Consider the following 24,260-nt stretch of genomic DNA (forward strand, 5'->3'; position numbering starts at 1 on the left):
TATTCCTGCTGATTTCATTGTAGATCTTTGTGCCTGGAAGCAGGTTTTTGAAAGCTTCATCTTAGTCATTCCAGCAATCTTAATGTCATTTACTTCTAGATATTAGACTGCACAGCTTCAAGTAGCAGCCATTGAAGCAGACCGAAGACGTGGGCTGGGATTTCATTTGACGTGCAGCTCAGTAAACTCAGAAGCAGAAATTCTCAGCAGCATTTCAACAAGATCTGTCCAAAGAAATCTTTCATTGGCGCATCGTGCCAATCAAGCAATAAGCTCACCTATCATAAAATGTAATTCTTCATCGCAAATAAATGCAAATCTTCTTTATTGTTGAGGAAGTATTAAATAAGAACATTGAGGAAGTATTAAATAAGAACAAGGTTGACATTGAAATTAATCTGCATCTGTCAGGCATTTTAAGGCTGACCGACTCTGTTAAGGAAGTCATAATTAACGCAGGGATGTGGGGAAAATTGAAATCAGCCTTCTGAAAAATTGTCAACTCTGAATCTGGCTCGAACTAAAATTAATTGGAGAGATTTTAGGTAACCATTCTGCCATAATGATAGATGTCAGTTATGTCCATTTATGCTCCTTCTAATCTCAAAAACATCAGCTGTTGCCAGACTGAGCATTTACAAAGGACTGTAACTTATGTTTTATCTCACGTAAACACGTAAAAAGTAAACATGAGAATTACTTTTGTTTACGTTGAGAATTCTTGCTGCATAAAACTCCTATTTTATGAGCTTAGCAGAAATTCAGAGTGAATTATTAAAAATGATGAACCTCAACCTTCATTCCGAATTAACCTCTGATGGAATAAGGCTGATTGATTTAATTCAGATCAAATCATAGAATCATAGAATTTACAGTGCAGAATGAGGCCATTCGGCCCATCGAGTCTGCACTGGCTCTTGGAAAGAGCACCCTACCCAAGGTCCACACCTCCACCCTATCCCCATAACCCAGTAACTCCACCCAACACTAAGGGCAATTTTGGACACTATGGGCAATTTAGCATGGCCAATCCACCCAACCCGCACATCTTTGGACTGTGGGAGGAAACCGGAGCACCCGGAGGAAACCCACGCACACACGGGGAGAATGTGCAGACTCCGCACAGACAGTGACCCAAGCCGGGAATCGAACCTGGGACCCTGGAGCTGTGAAGCAATTGTGCTATCCACAATGCTACCGTGCTGCCCAATTACTCCAATTCTCTGGCCCAATTACATCCAATTCTCTGCACTGGAACCGTTAAAATTTAGCATTCTCTTTGCTTAAGTACATGTATTCAATACCTGATAAAAAGTAATTATTGAGAATGTTCACATCCCATTATTCAACGCTTCCATTAATAATAAATAAGCAGGTAGCGTGCTGAAAATTCATCTTACCTCTTTCCTTGGGGTACTGCTGCCACCATTTGTCAAATATCCTGGGAGATTAGAATCTAAAGCCAGCTTTTGAGCTTGTGAATGGGTAATACATGTGATAGAAGCATTTCTGAAACAACATTCCATGTAAAACTGGATTTCTTATATACATAAATATATGTGTGTAAGATCACTTGAAGGAAGTGAGCTTGCCCTAGCTAGCTTCCATAACCGATTGTTGTTTAAAATTGATGGCCCAATATGGTAGTAGTTCAGTTGGTAGCTTTTGACGAATGTGATATAAAATAGTTACTTTAGAGATATTAGTTACTGTAATGTAGAGATGGGCCAGTCTCATTCTGGTGAGTTCACAGACAAAGGATTTCAGACCGCATGGCAAAGCAAGGAGGAGGTGTGTCCAGCAAGGAGGAGAAAAGGATGCTGGGTAATAAGGGGGCCAGAGGAAGGGATGAGAGGGGAGCCAATCAGGATGCATGGCCAGGTCAGGAGGGGTATAGGATGACCTATGGGAATCGTGTATGTGAAACTTGATACCATTTGAATGTATTTGCAGAAATCCCTTTGTCTCTTTGTTCATTAGCTTTCCCGGGGTGTAGGAGACTAGTCCTGTGTCCTGTGCCTCTGTGAAATGAATCAGGCTTGCAAGCCAAATAAAACAACTAATGCTGTACCTGCAAATCCATCTTGACTTTTATTGAGGCCAGACTGACGGGTAAAGAAATTTGTGATTTGTCACTTTCTTGTCTGAGTCAGAAGATTGTGGCTTCAAGTCCCACACCATAGACATGAGCACGTAATTGAGGCTGCCATTGCAGCACAGTCTTGAGGGTGTTGGACATGTCTTTCAGATAAGATATAAAACTGTGGCCGCATCTGTTTTTTCAAGTGGACGCAAATGATTCCATGATAAAAATAAAAAGTAAAGTCACTGTGGTGATGTGCATCACTGTAAATACATGTAAGCTAGACAGACACTAGAGGGAGCACCAGAAACAACACACACACACACTCAACCAATAGATAAGTCAGATAGGAGGTGACCAATGGACATTCATGATACACAAGGAGGTGACACGACCACAGGGGGGCATTACACCAACCCATACATAAAGGACACCACACACATGATCAGCCCTTTTGGCCAGTGGAGACAGTCAGTGAGGAGAGGCACAGGGTTGATTCATTATCACACCCACCACGTGGAAGACAGCAGCTGGTTAGTCAGTTTAGGTAGCTACAATAGGATTAGCAGTAGTGTTGAACTCAAGTTATAAAAGTGTACATAGTGTAAATAAATGAGTTGAAGTTATTTATACGTCTCGACCTTCCTTGACAAATGCAACACAAGGAAGCCGCTTATGTTACAAAGGAAACATAACAAAACATGGTACCAGTAGTGAACTGCTTAAATCCAGATAGCCATACCTCAGTGTACAGTGACAACCAGCAATACCCAGGCAAGATGTACGAGCTCCTGGTTCCGCAGCCACGGCGATCTCCACGAAAACTGGCAGCGTTTCCGGCAAACGTTTGAATTCTTCCTGGTGGCAGCCGAACTTAAAGACCTGGCCGATGATGATAAAATAGAATTTCTCCTCACCATCGCCGGTGCAAGAGCAGAAGAAATCTTTTAAAAATTCAAGTTCTCCAAGGGGCAAAACAGGTACGACTTCCAGGCAGTCCTGGACAAATTCGGCAAATACTGTGAGGAAAACACACTCCAATCGGCAAGGAAAGGTAAGAGAAGCGCCAGTACTCACCTCGAGGCCGAAATCCCGGACCAGAGAGCGATTTGGGGCGAGGTCGGCGGCCATCTTGCTAAAGGGACTACACTAGCGCAGTTGCGCGAGAAGTGCACAGAACCGGAAGATTCGTTTGCGAATGCAAGAGAAGCCGTGCATGCACAATCAAGAAAACGGCCATCGGTAAAGGAACAGCGATCTGCGCATGCGCAATCGCTTCCTACGTGCTACGTAACGCGCGTCATGACGTCTGAGGCCCCAGACCGCACCAATTTAAAGGGGAAATGTCCCAAATCCAATTTAAAGGGGAAACGTCCCAAATCAAAGAAAAAATCTTTTAAAGCTGTAAAACAACCTTCCTTCACCTAGAATGACAGCACAATGCCTCAAATTGAACCAGGAAATGAATTTAACCTCTGAAGAACCCTGCAACAAGCAGTTACCTACACACAAACCGATGATTCCGACCTCGAATACTTCGATACCGACCTTTACATTTTTACTGGGCCTCGCGAGCCCAATGACAGCTCCATGGTCCTAGACGACTACGACACGGACGAACCTTTCATGTTGCACATTGGCGACCCCCACATTGAATCCGACGCAGATGCGGATTCATTTTTCGGATTTGAGGATCTTCAACCCAGCAGATATGACGTCCCAACCCATCAGTGCAGGATGATGCTGCAGCCTGAAATTAAGAGACAGAAAGCGGTACAAGCCCACAGAGAGCGGCCTGCTGCCACACAGAGCGTGGTCCACGCCCCGCTCAGGGTTCCCAACTCTACGAAAGAAGACATGCAAGACTCCACACCGCAGTCCTTCCATGAACAAGACGTGACTCCAGTGTCACAAGACTCCACAGCAAGCTCGTGGGCAGACTCCACAATTGCAGAAACGCATGACTCCGATGCGCAGTCCTTGCAGCAACAAGACCATGAGGGTCTAGCAACCTCCTCTGACCAACTAGCGACAGACGATGCAAGTCTGCCATGCTCACGTAAACAGCAAGAAGGCTATAACAGTCTACCACGCTCCAATGCACAGCAGGACGACCATGACGGTCTATCATGCTACAATGAAGGGCACAGCGCTGATGACTGTTCAAGCCCAAATGAAGACAAGCCAAAGGAATTGCCTCTTCCAAGCCCGAAGAAAAAAAGATTATGCGCTGACCTTCAGGATTATTCTAGCCGAAGAGATATTAATAATGCTGCACAGTCACAGAAGGATGCTGAGGATTTGCTAAAGAAATTGCTTGTATGTCTAACTTGCAAGGAGCAGACTGAAAATTGCCATTGCTTTAGTACGGATCGAAAAAATGGACAAGACATTGATCCTCATTTAATGGAAATAACACAACCTGAATCATATCTACAGCAGGGACAACTGTCTCCCTTCAACACAAAACCGCTAAGTCCCAACTACAGAGACCAGCAGTTAGTCAGTAATGACTCTTCAAACCCTGATGGGAATATTAATCGCATTGAACCTCTGCACACTCCACTGATAAATGAGCAGAACATTGGAGCAAGAATCCTGAGGACACCGACATCGAGTAGCCAGATAAAGCACTTAAAACCCCCAGCAGTTTCAAGTGAACCAATTGTGCCTTCCAGTGATGATGAAGATGCAGATAAGGTCGACCCGATTATCCATTGTACCACATTAACTCCAGAGATTAAGCATTTATGTCTGGGGAGTAGAATGTGGGCAATTGAGAACAGTAAAAGAGAGACTGTGACTGTGCCAGTCCCAGCAAAATCAGAGCCAGAGACTATGAAGGCATGTACATTAGAAAAGGATGCATATGAAGTAACTGAGAAGAAAATTGAAATGGACTGTTCTTTGGAAACTGGTGCAATGACGAAAGAAACATTGGATCTAATGCCCTACATATGGGAGAAATTGAGGGAAATGAACAAGGTTCTGTAATGTCTGGGGAAAGATTTAAAATTCCAAAGAAGAACAGCCCAAATGAAGGACAACGGCAAGACAATGACAGTCCACCCACATTGTTTGCACCACCAGATGAAATCTCTGACAATTTACCCAACCCTAGTAAACAGCAAGCAGCTACTGAGGATCTACCCACGGTATGTGAAACGAGTGACGACAGCATCCCACTTCCCATGCAAAAGGTGCAAAGTGACAGACCTCAGCTAGTGTGTAGTGTGTACAGAGACACTCGACGATCACGGTGAGACCACTGGTGACTCCGGTGTCACCACACTACTTCCACCCTCAATTGCTCGAACCTCTCCACTAGTCAATGCATTCCTGCATGTTCCAACTCCAGACGTGCAGCTTCAAGAAATCTCAGCTGACTCCAGTGAACCTGCTAAGACTCCGGACGGGGAGCATCAACAAAAAAAAGACCAGACTCTAGATGGGGAGCAACCAAACGCCGACTCTGATTCACATAAGCCAGACTTTACTCCAGACAGGCAGTGTCGCAACCTCAGTGATGGCACGCTCAGGGTGACAGCAGATGCCACAACGACAGGAGATGGCTCACGTGACAATCACACTGGGTCAGCAATAACAAGCAGCAGCTACAGTCCAAGAGGAATACACCAATTTTCACCACAGCTATGCCCACATATTTGTTCCACACCAACAGTGCGGCCAATGACAGCTCATGCTGGACAAACCCAGGATTCAAGCCTGCAGCAGCCAGCAGTCTATGCAGCATATTCTCAAACAGACCAGCACTACGGATTGCCCACTAATGGAATCAAGACCGAAGGAGGATTACCGCCAGTGCAATCTGCACTACAGACTGGATGCCTTAGTCACTGCCCAGGATTTGCTGCACCACAGCCTGGCCAGACAGCATATTCCTATCAGATGCACGGTTCTAGTTTCACACCATCACCAGACATTGATGCGAGCAGCAATTCTGTCTCCAAATCGACATGCTTCAACGCTTCTCAGCAGAATCACCCTTCCAGCACAGCATGTGGCCAGAACCAGTATGCACAGTCTCATCCGACTTCAACATCTGGCACATCCATGACCTCGAATGATACTGTTGATGGTACCTCTTCAATGTCAACGACCTATCAGCTACAAGATGCCATCTGACAGCACCACCACAAACACAAAAAGAAAAAAGACTCCAAGTCGGACAGCGCAGTGATTCAACCACTTCTTGGTTCCTGTTGATGGCGTTCATAACCAAAAGAGACATTTGACCATGGTGATTGATGGTTTATGGACTCACATGAATGATTTGGACTTATTGTTTAATCAGTTTTTCTTAAAGTGTACAGAAAATATGACCATATAAAAAAAGGAGGATGTGGTGATGAGCATCACTGTAAATACATGTAAGCTAGACAGACACTAGAGGGAGCACCAGAAACAACACACACACTCAACCAATAGATAAGTCAGATAGGAGGCGACCAATGGACATTCACGATACACAAGGAGGTGACACGACCACAGGGGGGCATTACACCAACCCATACATAAAGGACACCACACACATGATCAGCCCTTTTGGCCAGTGGAGACAGTCAGTGAGGAGAGGCACAGGGTTGATTCATTATCACACCCACCACGTGGAAGACAGCAGCTGGTTAGTCAGTTTAGGTAGCTACAATAGGATTAGCAGTAGTGTTGAACTCAAGTTATAAAAGTGTACATCGTGTAAATAAATGAGTTGAAGTTATTTACACGTCTCGACCTTCCTTGACAAATGCAACACAAGGAAGCCGCTTATGTTACAAAGGAAACATAACAAAACAGTCACCATAGTCCCAGATGACCATAGGCTGCTTTTCCCTGACTGGTGGTGATTTAACCTGAGGATCATCACACCTCAGGGGAGGAGCAAGGTTGAGAAGGCGGGCCCTCATGAATCACCCAGCTACAGGCCTCGCTCTGCGTCACAAACCAGCTGTCCAGCCAATTCCATCATACCACCTTGAAGAAGTGCAAGGTAGTTCTCCCTGGTGTCCTGACCAATATTTATCCCTCAATCAACATTCTTAAAAGCTGATTATTTGGTCATTATCACATTGTTGTTTGTGTGCAGATTGACCGCTATGTTCCTTATCATTTTTGTCTTCTATCCCTTAATTCAAGGATACTGTCTACTCAGGGTCGTGAGTTTCTGCAATGGGTCTTTATGTGACCCGAACACGCTGATTCTCGACACACAGATGTTTGGGCACTTGGGGCAGGATGTCCCAAGAATTATTTGGATTTGGAATGCAGGGTTTACTTCCTTTTCTTTCCTTCTCTGCTACTGCTCTGCCTCATAATTTGGACTCAAAGCCTGATGCTGCTTGATGGACACGTTGGGATGGGACCTCCACAATATGTTATTGTGATGAAAACGTCAGTGAGGCCATTGGGAGCCTGTGTCAGAAATATACAGAATAGGCAGGTCGTGATGTCAATCAGCCTGTTGTGCTGATTTGTTGCCAGTGTTGTCATTCACAACGCTACTGCTCCAGCTAATACTCTTGTTGGAACTTGCTCAGCTGAATGTACATCCAACAGCAGGAATGTCCCTGCCCATCATTGTCACCAGCACTGTGTGATCAACTCTTACTTTCATTTTGATTTCCACTGGTTCTGACAGGAAGCATTGCTGCATGTGGAGAAGTCCATAGTTCTGACTTCAAGGGTTCTACTTGGACCACTTGTTCTCAGTCATGGTTGCTGTAGTTACCACGTCCCATGGCCTGCAACAATTGAAGTAGATCAAGCAGTGATGACACAGAAAAGGCCATGGGCGGGATTCTCCGACCCCCCGCCGGGGCGGAGAATCGCTGGGCAGCGGCGTGAATCCTGCCCCCGCCGGCTGCCGAATTCACCTGCGCCGGGGATTTGGCGGGGGCAGGAATCGCGCCGGTCGGGGGCCGTTAGCAGCAGCCCCCCCGACGATTCTCTGGCTCACGATGGGCCGAGTGGCCACCCGTTTCCGGCCGGTCCCGTCGGCGTACATTACAACAGGTACTTACCGGCGGGACCTGGCTCCGTGGGCGGCCTCCGGGGTCCTCGGGGGGGGGCAGGGGGGATCTGGCCCCATTGCGCCCTATGGTGGCCTGGCCCGCGATCGGAGCCCACCGATCCGCGGGCGGGCCTGTGCCGTGGGGGCACTCTATTCCTCCGCGTCGGCCGCTGTAACAGTCCGCGATGGCTGACACGGAGATGAACCCCCCCCTGCACATGCGCTGGGATGGCGCCAGCACATGCTGGCGCTCCCGCGCATGCGCCAATTCGCACTGGCCAGTGGAGGCCCATCGGCGCCGGTTGGCGTGGTGCCAAGCCCCTTCCGCGCCGGCTGGCGTGGGGCAAACCACTCCGGGGCCGGCCTAGCCCCTGAAGTGTTTTGCCATTCCTTCACTATCGCGGGGTCAATCTTTAAGGAGCTCCGTCCGTAGTTGCAACCCAACAAACAGCCATTTTGAAACTTATACCTCCTTGTGGTCCATAGCTGTAATTTTGAAACTCTTTCCTCATCGCAGCCTGCCACCGCCATTTTAAAAGTCACGCCAAGAGTCCAAAGCGGGTAAACGTCTTCTGCCAAGCAACACCGGTGACGCTATTTTGAAATCCTCTGATCTATTGAAAGGACAATGCCCTGCAGACTCTCTTAAGAGGGCAGTGACCTTTACAGTTGCAACTGCAGGAAATAAAAGAAAAATGGCCAAGGTTTGGAAATTTAAACTTCCGGATCCAATTTGGCTGAGGGAAGAGTGAAATCAGGTTCAAGCTTGGACAAGGAAAGAACATTTTAATAATAATAATCATCTTTATTATTGTCACAAGTAGGCTTACATTAACACTGCAATGAAGTTACTGTGAAAATCCCCCTAGTCGCCACATTCCGGTGCCTGTTCTGTACACCGAGGGAGAATTCAGAATGTCCAAATTACCGAACAGCACGTCTTGTGGGAGGAAACCGGAGCACCCGAAAGAAATCCACGCAGACACGTGCAGACTCTACACAGACAGTGACCCAAGCCAGAATCGAACCTGGGACCCTGGCGCTGTGAAGCAATAGTGCTAACCACTGTGCTACCATGCTGGAGAACATCAAGGGCGGGATTCTCCGATAATGGGGCTAAATGTTGACGCCATCGTAAATGCTGGAGCGTTTTACGATGGTGTCATTTGGCCACGAGGAGCAGCGATCCCCCCAACCCACAGGAGGCCAGCACGGCACTGGAGCATTTCACGCAGCTCCAACTGCCGATACGGGCCTCAGCACGGGCGACGCGGGTCTGTGCATGCGCGTCCCGGCCAGCATGGGTCCTCGCACACGCGTGGGTTGTCGTCTCCGCGCCATGGACACCCCATTCTACAGTGCTAGGGGAGTCCAACTCCTGGCCATTGGAATGATTCAAGACCTATTAAGGTACAGTGACAACCAGATCACAGAAGTCATATTTGTTGTGTGAAATCAGCCCTTTTCACTCCTTAGTAGAGGTGCCTACATAGCTCTCGACCTGCTTCAGCTGGCCAAATTTGTGAAGATAACCATGTTCCCCATGCAGCCAGACACTCTCCTCCTGAAAGACCAACTACAAAGCTGCACCCCAATATTGACTTTGTTTTAAACCTCTCTTCCCTGTTCGCAGAACTGGTATGTTGTTCCCCTTTTCAGGTCCCCAAACTGAACCAAGAAGCAGACCAATCCACAGTACAGGGGGTTACCACAGCACAGCCAGTGGAGGTGAAAACAGAAGCAGACCGGCTTCCAGATAAGCAGCTATCTCCACCAGTGTCCACAGTGCAGTCAATTAAGATGATGACCAACATACAACCACAGCAAATGCCAGCCAGTGTGATGAAATCACAGAGTCCAGTGGAATCAGGTATCAGCCCGAGACCAGCACGATTCAACAAGGTGAACTGCCTCTACATTCTTCTTCCATCCATAGGATTGATCCCCCTCAATTGCAGAAGACTTCCAGATGCCGGAAAAGATGGAAGAAGAAGAAGAAGGGATGCAACCAACAGCTGGACAGATACTATTCTCAGAAAGAAACAACCACTACTCATGATACCAAAACACCATCACAACAACCAGACTGACCAGGAGTGGTGCAAAACTCACCATTGGACAGAAACACAAGAAGCTATGCCTGCACCTGACTCCTACCAACGATCCATCACCAAGATCAACAGTGCCTAGATTCTACCATTCCCCCAACCTGACCGGAGATGAGGCGTGACAGGGGTACGAGACTCCAGACCACCTCAAACCCTGACTTCAAAGATTTGAAGGGAGAAGATGGGATAGTTTGAACTCCGTTAATACATGCAGTTGATGTTGCAATGCACAAAGTAGTTTAGAATCAGAGTAGTTATAGTTGCAGCATTAAAGTTAAGTACACAAGCCTTACGACAACACAATACTTGAATCAAACTGTAAGTAAGCATCATCAGTCCATATCCAGGTAATAAAGACTTGGGGAGATGCAGTAGATGGATCCAGTACATTAAGGGTCGACATGGGATTGAATACAGTAATGCCCACTGTAAAAAGTTACTTGATCTAGAGCTAGGTCAGCAGTTGAAAAATTTTTTTAAAACGAAAGAAAAAAAGGTCAGCAGTCTAGATCTAGGTAACAGCATGCAAGGACATTAACCTCTGATGGAATAATGCTGATTGATTTAATTCAGGTCATATCTGGCCGAATTACATTCAATTCTCTGCATTAGTGGAACAGTCAAAATTTAGCATTCTCTGTTTAAGTACATGTATTCAATACCTGATAAAAAGTAATTATTGAGAGTGTTCACTTCCATTATTCAAGGCTTCCATTAATAATAAATAAGTAGCGAGTGTGGTGAATGTATTATGCCAATAATCCACCATTGTATTTGTATCTGTGCTGTTGCCCTTGTATTTGTATCTGTGCTATGCTGTTGCCCTTGTGGGCTCCTCCTATGGGCCATTGTCTGGCATTATCCATTGGGGAACATGTTGGGGCCTGTATGGGCTCTGCCCATGGCTCCTCCCCTTGAAGGGAGGTATAAAGAGCAGTCGACCTGTAGGCGGTTCTCAGTATTGGATCAGTCGCAGGTAGGCACTGTTCTAAGTTGATTAAAGCCACAGTTTACTTCTACTCCCGTCTTGAGTGAATTGATGGTCACATCAATTTAATCAACTTAAACGCAACTATAGAATGGGCCCTCAAACCTGACCGACTGGAACTCGATCCGCAGGCCGCGGAGGCGAAATGAATTTTTTCGCACTGGCTCTGCTGCTTCAAGGCCTATCTCGCAGCCTCCTCCACGCCTTCCGTCATCGACGAACAGAAGCTGAGTCTCCTCCACGCACGGGTGAGCCATCGAATCTCTGTCAAACTCGACGAGGTCTCCTTCTACGCAGATGCCCTTGTGATGCTCGAACGCCTCTATTTACAGCCCGTGAACGAAGTCAATGCGCGACACATCCTCACCACTCGCCGCCAGCGCCCCGGAGAATCGCTAGAAGACTACCTACGCGACCTCAAAGCCCTCGCACACAGCTGCAACTACCAGGCCATTCGGCCACTCAACATATGGAAGTCGCCGTCTGAGACGTCTACGTGGCGGGAGTCCGGTCCAACTACGTGAGACAGCGCCTACTCGAAAAGGGGGCCCTGGACCTGGATCAGACGGTAAAGTTGGCCTCCTCTCTGGAAGTAGCATTCCAGAGCCTTAAAGCGTTCCCAGCTGACCACGCGACGCCTTCGTGGTCCCCCGACCAAAGACTACCCCAGGCCTGTGCTGCGCGGCCACCCGCCCACCATGGGGGGCTACCCTGCTATTTCTGCGGCCAGTCCCTGTCATGATATTCAGGTGAACATCACAGCACATACATACACACATAATGATGGACAGATCAACGTACCAATCAACACACACAACACGACAACCAATCACGGACAAGAGCATACACAGTACAAAGCAGGGAACATGACACTTCCTGGGCAGTCGATCAGGAGAGAGCTCAGGGCACAGACCTGATTGCCAGCCACTCAAAGGTTCACCATGTGCTGAATACCAGAGTTTACTATGTTTATAGTTCAATGAAATAAAACTGCGTTGTACCATTAACAACCGTGTTGGTTCGTCTGTGTGTCAGAGTACCCAACACATCATGGTACCAGGAGTGGGTCGACACCTACCCACAAATCTGCCATCCTGCACCATGGACACCGTCAACACACCGCAGCCACTACAAGTCGCTGGGAACCTCGGCGTAAATTGGAAGCTGTTCAAGCAGCGCTTCCAGCTCTTTCTGGAAGCCAACGAAAGAGAGAGCGCCTCGGACACCAGAAAGATCGCCATCCTCCTCACCACCTCAGGGCAGCAAGCCATCCATATCTACAACTCCCTGGTGTTCGCGGAAGGCGAGGACAAATCCAAATACAAGACAGTCCTTCTCAAGCTCGACCAACACTTCAACGTCGAGGTCAACGAGAGCTTCGAGAGATATGTCTTCCAGCAGCGCCTGCAAGGTAAGGATGAGCTCTTTCAGTCATTCCTTACCCATCTCCGCATCCTCACGCAGTCCTGTGGTTATGACACCACCTCAGACTCCATGATTCGGGACCAGATCGTTTTTGGGGTCGCCTCGGGCACCCTACGCCAGCAGCTTTTAAAAATAAAAGGCCTCACCTTAGCCTCCGCAATCGAAGCCTGTGTCCTGCACGAAAACGCGACTAGCCGCTATGCACAATTTCAGGCGACCGAATCGGCGCGGCGGGGGTCCTACGTGGCCGGATCGGCGAGCCTGGTGCCCCACGAGGCCGAACGGGTCCAGGCGATCGATTTCCTCCCGGCCCGCAGCCCGGACGACGTCGGCCATTTCGCGCCCTTTTCGAGGCCTCCCGCGCTTGTGCTTGCCAAAACCTATGGCAACACTGACGGACGTGATGCGAAGGCGCGCCCGACGCAAGACCAAACTGCGCATGCGCAGTGGCGCAACGAACGTCATGACATCACGACATGCGACAACTGTGGAGCTGCACATTTAAAGCGGCAATGTCCCGCTAGAACCCGACAATGCCTACGCTGTGGCAAGGTGGGCCACTACGCTGCTTACTGTCGAGCAGCTCAACCTGTCAATCTTCCACAACTCCGACAACCTCGCAGGGACGTGCGGACCATTCAGCCTCCCCATTACGAATCTTGCCCAGACGACATCCAGACCGGTGACACAGATGACCGAGACGCCTTCCTTGTTTCGGTCATTGATGGGAACCGAGTTAACACGGTCAATCCGGGTGATGAATGGTGTGCCACCCTGACGGTCAACCCAAATTCGTCGCCCACCTACTAGACTGGACTTATGAGACTGTTTATACTTTGGACTCATGCAACCACTTTGTTAATATGCTTACGTTCTTATCGTTACAGGAATTCGCTTTATAGTTCAACATCTCCCCGTTCTTTGTTTATGGTACAACCTCGTTGTTAAGTCACACCCGACATCGCCCCTTGTATATAGTTAAACCCCATGTACATGCTGTAAATATTGCACACACACACATTTAGCTACACTCAGTACACATCTCTATTTATAACCACGTAGGCACATAATCCTGTAAAAAAGGGGGATGTCATGATATTCAGGTGAGCATCACAGCACATACATACACACATAATGATGGACAGATCAACGGACCAATCAACACACACAACACGACAGCCAACCACGGACAAGAGCATACACAGTACAAAGCAGGGAACACGACACTTCCTGGGCAGTCGAGCAGGAGAGAGTTCAGGGAACTGACCTGATTGCCAGCCACTCAGAGGTTCACCATGTGCTGAACACCAGAGTTTACTATGTTTATAGTTCAATGAAATAAAAATGCGTTGTACCATTCGCAACCGTGTTGGTTCGTCTGTGTGTCAGAGTACCCAACACATCAGTCCCAACACCCCCGGCAGCACTGCCCGGCCCGTAACGCGAACTGCAGCAGCTGCAGGAGAAAAGGACATTTCGCCAAAGTTTGCCTGGCCAGGTCCAAGGACTCTAACTCACAGGCCTGATCCTCAGACTCCGCCCCCTGTCGACGCTTTATCAGCCTCGTGCTATCCGTGGGGGCAGTCATCTTCCAGCCCTCACAGCACGTGCAACTCACGGGGGCCACCACCTTGGCCATCCTCCCCCACACGGCCGGCCACGTGCGATCAATGGGGGCTGCCATCTTGGTCGCCATCTTCCTCACTGCCCGCCACGCTCGACCAATGGGGGCTGCCATCTTGGCCGCCATCTGCTACGCCGCTCGATGCGTACGATCAACAAGGACAGCCATCGCAGAACTGCCCCAGCATCCTGACCATGCCGGCTACCCGCAACTCAGCACGGCACCCTGGACCCAAGCACCTCCGGAGCTCCATGATGACCGGAGACGCCTTGCCTTTTCGACTCCGGGAGCACAGAGAACTTCATTCACCCGGACAGGGTAAGACGCTGCTCGCTCCCAATTTTCCCGGCGCACCAAACCTCGCCTCTGGGTCGCACTCGGTGCAAATCCGAGGGTGCACTACTGCAACCCTAGCAATATAGGGTGCCAAGTATGGCAATTTTAAATTATATGTGCTTCCAGACCTCTGCGCTCCTCTCCTATTGGGACTAGATTTCCAATGAAACCTCAGGAGCCTAACCCTGAAGTTCGGGGGGTCCCTGCCCCCACTCACCATATGCAGCCTCGCGACCCCTAAAAGTCGACCCTCCCCCACTCTTCGCAAACCTCACCGCCGACTGCAAACCAGTCGCCACCAGAAGCAGGCGGTATAGCATACAGGACAGGACTTTTATCAGGTCCAAGGTCCAGCGTCTCTTGCGGGAGCGAGTCATCAAGGCCAGCAATAGCCCCTGGAGAGCTCAGGTGGTGGTCGTCAAGACCGGGGAAAAGAACCGGATGGTTGTAGATTACAGCCAAAACATAAACCGGTACACGCAACTCGATGCGTACCCGCTTCCCCGGATTGCAGACATGGTAAACCAGATCGCACACTACCGGGTGTTCTTCATGGTGGATCTGAAGTCTGCATACCACCAGCTCCCAATCCGCCCGGAGGACCGCCCTGACACGGCTTTTGAGGCAGACGGCCGCCTTTTCCACTTCCTCCGGGTCCCCTTTGGCACCACGAACGGGGTTTCGGTGTTCCAAATAACAATGGACCGAATGGTGGATCAGTACGGGCTGCGGGCCACATTTCCGTACTTGGACAATGTCACCATCTGTCGCCATGATCAGCAGGACCATGACGCCAACCTCCACAGATTTCTCCAAACTGCCCGAACCCTAAACCTCACATACAACAAGGAGAAATGCGTTTTCCGCACAACCAGACTAGCCATCCTCGGCTACGTCGTGAAAAACGGGGTTCTAGGACCCGACCCCCACGGTATGCGCCCCCTCCTGCAACTCCCCCTCCCCCACTGCCCCAAGGCTCTGAAAAGGTGCCTTGGGTTCTTTTCATATTATGCCTAGTGGGTCCCCAACTATGCGGACAAAACCCGCCCACTAATCAACCCTTCCCACTGGCGACTGAGGCCCGCCAGGCCTTCAGCTGCATCAAGGCAGATGAGTTTGTTCCCTTCCAGGTGGAGAGCGACGCATCAGAGGTCGCTCTCGCCGTTACCCTCAATTCAAGCAGGCAGACCAGTAGCGTTTTTGTCGCGCACCCTCACCACCTCCGAAATTCGGCACTCCTGAGTCGAAAAAGAGGCCCAAGCCATTGTGGAAGCCGTACGACACTGGAGGCACTACCTCGCTGGTAGCAGGTTTACCCTCGTCACCGGCCAACGATCGGCAGCCTTCATGTTCGATAATACGCAGCGGGGCAAAATCAAGAACGATAAGATCTTGAGGTGGAGGATCGAACTCTCCACCTATAATTACGATATAGTATATCATCCGTGGAAGCTCAACAAGCCCCCAGATGCCCTGTCCCATGGCACATGCGCCAGCGCGCAAGATGACTGACTACAGGCTATCCACGATGACCTCTGCCACCCGGGGGTCACCCGGCTTATCCACTATATCAAGGCCCGTAACCTGCCCTACTCCACCGAGGAGGTCAGAGCCATGACCAGGGTCTGCCAGATCTGTGCGGAGGGTAAACCGCACTTCTATCGACCAGATAAGACCATAAGACCATAAGACATAGGAGCGGAAGTAAGGCCATTCGGCCCATCGAGTCCACTCCGCCATTCAATCATGGCTGATTTCAACTCCATTTACCCGCTCTCTCTCCATAGCCCTTAATTCCTCGAGAAATCAAGAATTTATCAACTTCTGTCTTAAAGACACTCAACGTCCCGGCCTCCACCGCCCTCTGTGGCAATGAATTCCACAGACCCACCACTCTCTGGCTGAAGAAATTTCTCCTCATCTCTGTTCTAAAGTGACTCCCTTTTATTCTAAGGCTGTGCCCCCGGGTCCTAGTCTCCCCTGCTAATGGAAACAACTTCCCTACATCCACCCTATCTAAGCCATTCATTATCTTGTAAGTTTCTATTAGATCTCCCCTCAACCTCCTAAACTCCAATGAATATAATCCCAGGATCCTCAGACGTTCATCGTATGTTAGGCCTACCATTCCTGGGATCATCCGTGTGAATCTCCGCTGGACCCGCTCCAGTGCCAGTATGTCCTTCCTGAGGTGTGGGGGCCAAAATTGCTCACAGTATTCTAAATGGGGCCTAACTAATGCTTTATAAAGCTTCAGAAGTACATCCCTGCTTTTATATTCCAAGCCTCTTGAGATGAATGACAACATTGCATTTGCTTTCTTAATTACGGACTCAACCTGCAAGTTTACCTTTAGAGAATCCTGGACTAGGACTCCCAAGTCCCTTTGCCCTTCAGCATTATGAATTTTGTCACCGTTTAGAAAATAGTCCATGCCTCTATTCTTTTTTCCAATGTGCAAGACCTCGCACTTGCCCACGTTGAATTTCATCAGCCATTTCTTGGACCACTCTCCTAAACTGTCTAAATCTTTCTGCAGCCTCCCCACCTCCTCCATACTACCTGCCCCTCCACCTATCTTTGTATCATCAGCAAACTTAGCCAGAATGCCCCCAGTCCCGTCATCTAGATCGTTAATATAGAAAGAGAACAGCTGTGGCCCCAACACTGAACCCTGCGGGACACCACTTGTCACCGGTTGCCATTCCGAAAAAGAACCTTTTATCCCAACTCTCTGCCTTCTGCCTGACAGCCAATCGTCAATCCATGTTGGTACCTTGCCTCGAATACCATGGGCCCTTATTTTACTCAGCAGTCTCCCGTGAGGCACCTTATCAAAGGCCTTTTGGAAGTCAAGATAGATAACATCCATTGGCTCTCCTTGGTCTAACCTATTTGTTATCTCTTCAAAGAACTCTAACAGGTTTGTCAGGCACGACCTCCCCTTACTAAATCCATGCTGACTTGTCCTAATCCGACCCTGCACTTCCAAGAATTTAGAAATCTCATCCTTAACAATGGATTCTAGAATCTTGCCAACAACCGAGGTTAGGCTAATTGGCCTATAATTTTCCATCTTTTTCCTTGTTCCCTTCTTGAACAGGGGGGTTACAACAGCGATTTTCCAATCCTCTGGGACTTTCCCGGACTCCAGTGACTTTTGAAAGATCATAACTAACGCCTCCACTATTTCTTCAGCTATCTCCTTTAGAACTCTAGGATGTAGTCCATCTGGGCCCGGAGATTTATCAATTTTTAGACCTCTTAGTTTCTCTAGCACTTTCTCCTTTGTGATGGCTACCATAGTCTCCCATCACAAAATTACCAGCGTCATTTTGGAGCGGCCCAATGTCAACTTTTGCCTCCCGTTTGTTTTTAATGTATTTAAAGAAACTTTTACTATCATTCCTAATGTTACTGGCTAGCCTACCTTCATATTTGATCCTCTCTTTCCTTATTTCTCTCTTTGTTATCCTCTGTTTGTTTTTGTAGCCTTCCCAATCTTCTGACTTCCCACTACTCTTTGCCACATTATAGGCTTTCTCTTTTGCTTTGATGCATTCCCTAACTTCCTTTGTCAGCCATGGCTGCCTAATCCCCCCTCTGATAACCTTTCTTTTCTTTGGGATGAACATCTGCACTGTGTCCTCAATTACTCCCAGAAACTCCTGCCATTGCTGTTCTACTGTCTTTCCCACTAGGCTCTGCTCCCAGTCGATTTTCGTCAGTTCCTCCCTGATGCCCCTGTAGTTACCTTTATTTAACTGTAACACCTTTACATCTGATTCTACCTTCTTTCTTTCAAATTGGAGATTGAATTCTACCATATTATGATCACTGCCTCCTAAGTGCTCCCTTACTTTAAGATCTTTAATCAAGTCTGGCTCATTACATAACACTAAGTCCAGAATGGCCTGTTCCCTCGTGGGCTCCTTCACAAGCTGTTCCAAAAAGCCCTCCTGTAAACATTCAATGAATTCCCTTTCCTTGGGTCCACTGGCAGCATTATTTACCCAGTCCACCTGCATATTGAAGTCCCCCATGATCACTGTGACCTTGCCTTTCTGACATGCACTTTCTATTTCGTGGTGCATTTTGTGCCCCCGGTCCTGACCACTGTTAGGAGGCCTGTACGTAACTCCCATTATGGTTTTTTTGCCTTTGTGGTTCCTCCACTCTACCCACACAGACTCCACATCATCTGACCCTATGTCATTTAGTGCTATTGATTTAATTTCATTCCTAATTAACAAGGCAACCCCGCCCCCTCTGCCCACCTCCCTGTCTTTTCAATAGGTTGTGAATCCCTGGATGTTTAAATGCCAGTCCTGAACCCCCTGCAACCATGTCTCTGTGATGCCTACCACATCATACCTGCCAGTCACAATCTGGGCCACAAGCTCATCTACCTTGTTCCGTACACTGCGAGCATTTAAATATAGCACCTTTAATTCTCTATTGACTGTCCCTTTTTGTTTTCTTAGTGTGGTGGACCTTGGTTTACTGAGCCTTTCCATACACTGTGTCATATTTTGTGGGATGGGGACTATCGTAACCTCGCCTGAGTTTTGTCTTTTCGTGCTTTTTTGTATTCCTAAGCAGCTACGCTTCCCACTGATTACTTCACCTCTTGGTTCCCTGACTTTCCCTTCCCCCCCAATCTTTAGTTTAAAGTCCTATTGACCACCCTATTTATTCTTTTCGCCAGAACACTGGTCCCAGCTCGGTTCAGGTGGAGACCATCCCAACGGTATAGGTCCCCCCTGTCCCAAAACTGATGCCAATGTCCCATGAAAAGGAACCCCTCTTTCCCACACCACTCTTTCAACCACGTGTTAACTTCCCTTATTCTTGCCTCCCTATGCCAATTTGCACGTGGCTCGGGCAGTAATCCGGAGATTATGACCCTTGAGGACCTGTTTTTTAATTTGAATCCTAGCTCTTTATAATCTCTAAACAGGTCCTCTTTCCTAGACTTGCCTATGTTGTTGGTACCGACATGGACCACAACAACTGTATCCTCCCCCTCCCTCTCCAGTATCCTTTCAAGCCGGTCAGAGATGTCCCGCACCGGGCAGGCAACATACCATGCGGGACTCTTTATCCTGCTCACAAAGGATACTATCCATCCCCCTGGTAAGGCCCATCTGGTAAAAGCATCCCGGCCCTTTGTGCGCCTCAGTATCGATTTCAAAGGGCCTCTCCCCTCCAAGAACCGCAATACATATTTCCTCAATATTATTGATGAGTTCTCCCGCTTCCCCTTTGCAATCCCCTGCCCCGACATGACCACGTCCACCGTCATTAAAGCCCTACATAGTGTCTTCACCCTGTTTGGTTTCCCCAATTATGTCCACAGTGACCGGGGCTCGTCGTTCATGAGCGACGAACTGCGTCAGTCCCTGCTCAGTAAGGGCATCGCCTCGAGCAGGACTACCAGTTATAACCCCAGGGGAAAGGGGCAGGTGGAGAGGGAGAACGCGACAGTCTGGAAGACGGTCCTACTGACCCTGCGGTCCAGGAATCTCCCAGTTTCTCACTGGCAGGAGGTCCTCCCCGATGCGCTCTACTCTATTAGGTCCCTACTTTGCACGGTCACAAATGAGACCCCTCATGACCACCTATTTGTTTTCCCTAGGAAATCCACCTCAGGGGCCTCGTTTCCATCCTGGCTGAAGTCACCGGGGCCAGTCCTACTCAGAAAACACATCAGGAGCCATATGTCCGATCCTCTGGTAGAGAGGGTCCAGCTCCTACACTCCAACCCCCAGTACGCTTATATCAAACACCCCAATGGCCGAGAAGATACGGTCTCCCTCAGGGACCTGGCGCCCGCCGGTTCCACCACCACCACTACCACCGCCCCTCCACCATATCCCGCCCAACCTACCATGACCAGCACCCCCGCCCGTATATGGCTCCCGCGCTCCCTCCCGCCCGCCATCCCCCCTTCACCGATCCACAGGAATGAAGCTCTAGAAGAGACGCTCCCAGAGTCCACGTCTGTACCGGCACCGGCACCCTCACTACCGTTGCTAGCACGGACCAGCTCGACATCCGGGCCAGCAACAACACCAGAGCTTCAGCGATTACAGTGCACAATCCGTGCGCCGGACCGGCTGAACTTATGAACCCGTCACCCCCGCCGGACTTCATTTTTTTAACAGGGGGTGAATGTGGTGAATGTATTATGCCAATAATCCACCATTGTATTTGTATCTGTGCTGCTGCCCTTGTATTCATATCTGTGCAATGCTGTTGCCCTTGTGGGCTCCTCCTATGGGCCATTGTATGGCATTATCTATAGGGGAACATGTTGGGGCCTGTATGGGCTCCGCCCATGGCTCCTCCCCTTGAAGGGAGGTATAAAGAGCAGTCGACCTTAAGGCGGTTCTCAGTATTGGATCAGTCGCAGGCAGGCACTGTTCTAAGTTGATTAAAGCACAGTTTACTTCTACTCCCGTCTCGAGTGAATTGATGGTCGCATCAGGTAGCATACTGAAAATTCATCTTACCTCTTTCCTTGAGGTACTGCTGCCAGTAAGAAAAATGTGAAGTTAGAATCTAAAGCCAGGGATGAGTTTGTGAATGGTTAATACATGTGAGAGAAAAATTTCTGAAACAACATTCCTCTCCATGATTGTACCCTCTACTGTAAATATGGGGGGATGTCATGATATTCAGGTGAACATCACAGCATGCCACGCCGCCCCGACGCCGGGATGCGTTCCCGCTAGAATTCTATGAGAAGTTTGCGGATCAGCTGGTCCCATTGGTGTTAGGGATGTTCAATGATTCACTGGCACCGGGTTCTCTCACAGAGATGCTGGAACAGGTGTCTATCTCCTTCCTCCTGAAGAAGGATAAGGACCCACGGAGTGTGGGTCATACCACCCGTTTTTGTTACTCAACATAGGTGTGAAGCTTTTGACTGAGGTCTGAGCTTTGATGTTGGAGCCTGCTTGCCCGGAAGTAGTGGGGGAGGATCAGACGGGTTTTATGGAGGGCAGGAAATTGTCACCCAATGGAAGGTGGCTACTTAATGTAGTTCTCACCCCAGCAGTGGGGTTGGAACTGGAGATACGGGCAGCACGGTAGCCTTGTGGATAGCACAATTGCTTCACAGCTCCAGGGTCCCAGGTTCGATTCTGGCTTGGGTCACTGTCCGTGCGGAGTCTGCACATCCTCCCCGTGTGTGCGTGGGTTTCCTCCGGGTGATCCGGTTTCCTCCCACAGTCCAAAGATGTGCAGGTTAGGTGGATTGGCCATGCTGATTTGCCCTTAGTGTCCAAAATTGCCCTTAGTGTTGGGTGGGGTTACTGGGTTATGGGGATAGGGTGGCGGTGTTGACCTTGGGTAGGGTGCTCTTTCCAAGAGCCGGTGCAGACTCGATGGGCTGAATAGCCTCCTTCTGCACTGTAAATTCTATGATAATGCATGTACAGAAATAAGAAAAAGACCATTCGCTTTCAGGTTAACTCATAAGACCAGAAGACCACAAGACATAGGAGCAGAATTAGGCCACTTGACCCATCGAGTCTGCTCTGCCATTCAATCATAGCTGATATTTTCTCATCCCCATTCTCCTGCCTTCTCCCCATAACCCCTGATCTCCTTATTAATCAAGAACCTATCTATCTCTGTCTTAAAGACACTCAGTGAATTGGCCTCCACAGCCTTCTGCGGCAAAGAGTTCCACAGATTCACCACCCTCTGGCTGAAGAAATTCCTCCTCATCTTTGTTTTAAAGGATCGTCCCTTTAGTCTCAGATTGTGTCCTCTGCTTATAGTTTTTCCTACAAGTGGAAACATCCTCTCCATGTCCACTTTATCCAGGCCTCGCAGTATCCTGTAAATTTCACTAAGATCCCCGCTCATCCTTCTAAACTCCAACGAGTTCAGAGTCCTCAATCGTTCCTCATACGACAAGCTCTTCATTCCAGGGGTCATTATTGTGAGAAGATACGGTCAGGCCCACAATCGAGCCCCACCGATCAGCGGGCCGGCCTCTCGGGCTGGGGGCCTCCTTTCTTCCTTGCCGGCCCCTGGAGTCCTACGCCATTTGGCGTCGGGGCCGGTCTGGAGAAGGGAGCCACTGCGCATGCGCGCGTTCGCGCCGATGCCACTGCACATGCACGGACCCCACAATGCCCAATTGACGCCGGGGTCAGCAGCTGGAGTGGCATGGGCCGCTCCAGCACCATGTTGGTCCCCTGTGGCCTGGAGAATCGGGTGCCAAAAGGCCTGTTGACGCCAGAGTAAAACACTTCCGTTTTTACGCCTGCATCAACACTTAGCTGCGCAATGGGAGAATCCCGCCCACTCTTCCTATCTTCCTTTATATTACTAGCTGGCTTGCACTCATATTTCATCTTCTCCCCCCTTATTGCTTTTTTACTTGTCCTCTGCTTGCTGTTAAAGACTTCCCAATCCTCTGGCTTCCCACTAATTCTCGCCACTTTGTGTGCTTTTTCTTTTGCTCTTATGCTGTCCTTGACTTCCCTTGTCAGCCATGGATGCCTTGACCTCCCCTTAGCATGTTTCCTCTTCCTTGGGATGAATTTCTGTTGTGCCTCCCGAATAACCCCCCAAAACCCCTGCCTTTGATGTCCCACTGTCGTCCCTGCTAGGCTCCTTTTCCAATCAACTCTGGCCAGCTCCTTCCTTAAGTCTTTGTAGTTATCCTTATTTAATTGTCATATCATTACATCTGATTGCAGCTTCTCCCTCTCAAACTGCAGGGTAAATTCTATCATATTGTGGTCACTGTTCCCTGAGGCTTCCTTCACCTTAAGTTCCCTAATCGAGTCTGCCTCATTACACATCACCAAATCCAGAATTGCCTGTTCCCTGGTAGGCTCTGTCACAAGCCGCTCCAAAAAAACATCTCTCAGACATTCCACAAATCCCTTTTCTTGGGATCCACTACCAACCTGATTTTCCCAGTCCACCTGCGTTTTGAAGTCCCCCATGAGTATTGTGATGTTGCCTTTTTTACATGCCTTTTCTATCTCCTGATTTATTTTCTGCCCCACATCCTGACTATTACTCGGGGGCCTGTACATAACTCCCATCAGGGTCTTTTTACCTTTGCGATTCCTCAACTCTACCCACAGAGATTCTCTGCCTTCTGAACCTATATCGCTTCTTACTATTGGTTTAACTTCATTCCTTACTAACAATGCAATCTCGCCCCCTTTTCCCATCTGCCTGCCCTTTCAATAGAACACATATCCACAACTCCTACTCCAACTTCTTCTCGGGAGCTTAAGACTGAATCCCTTACTCAGACTTCCTTCTTTCTCCAATTGAAGTCTCTGAGAAGCCACGTTTGGTGCAATCTAAACTTTAGAGTACTTATCGATTTGCCTCATCTGTCCAACTCTTCATAACCTTGCTGGTTCTGCATGAAGGGTCTTGGCTTTGTGCCTAGAATTCTCAATAATTAACTGCTGCTATACAGGATGGACTATAAATTCCATAAGTGATTGTTGTTTTACCGATGTTTTTCTTTTTAGGTTAATCATTACAGACAGCTGTAAACTTTCCAAAATTAGCATGAAGAAATTTAGACAAGGAAAATATTAATCATTGATTTTTCCACTCTAATAACAGATTGAGGGCACACAGCTGGATGTATATATAAAATAGCATCACTCTAGAACAGA

The 24,260-nt window shown here is 48.7% G+C and overlaps 1 long non-coding RNA gene across 1 annotated transcript in view; it reads left to right on the top strand.

Annotated features, from left to right (window-relative positions):
- The window catches only part of LOC140408988 (uncharacterized), a 55,497-nt gene that overhangs the window by 4,755 nt on the left and 26,482 nt on the right, over positions 1 to 24,260 (top strand). The window contains exon 3 of the long non-coding RNA XR_011940254.1: positions 100 to 290. This is a non-coding gene — a long non-coding RNA (uncharacterized lncRNA). The remainder of the gene's footprint in view (positions 1 to 99; positions 291 to 24,260) is intronic.

The sequence above is a fragment of the Scyliorhinus torazame genome, chromosome 3, assembly GCF_047496885.1.
Source record: "Scyliorhinus torazame isolate Kashiwa2021f chromosome 3, sScyTor2.1, whole genome shotgun sequence".
Taxonomy (NCBI): domain Eukaryota; kingdom Metazoa; phylum Chordata; class Chondrichthyes; order Carcharhiniformes; family Scyliorhinidae; genus Scyliorhinus; species Scyliorhinus torazame.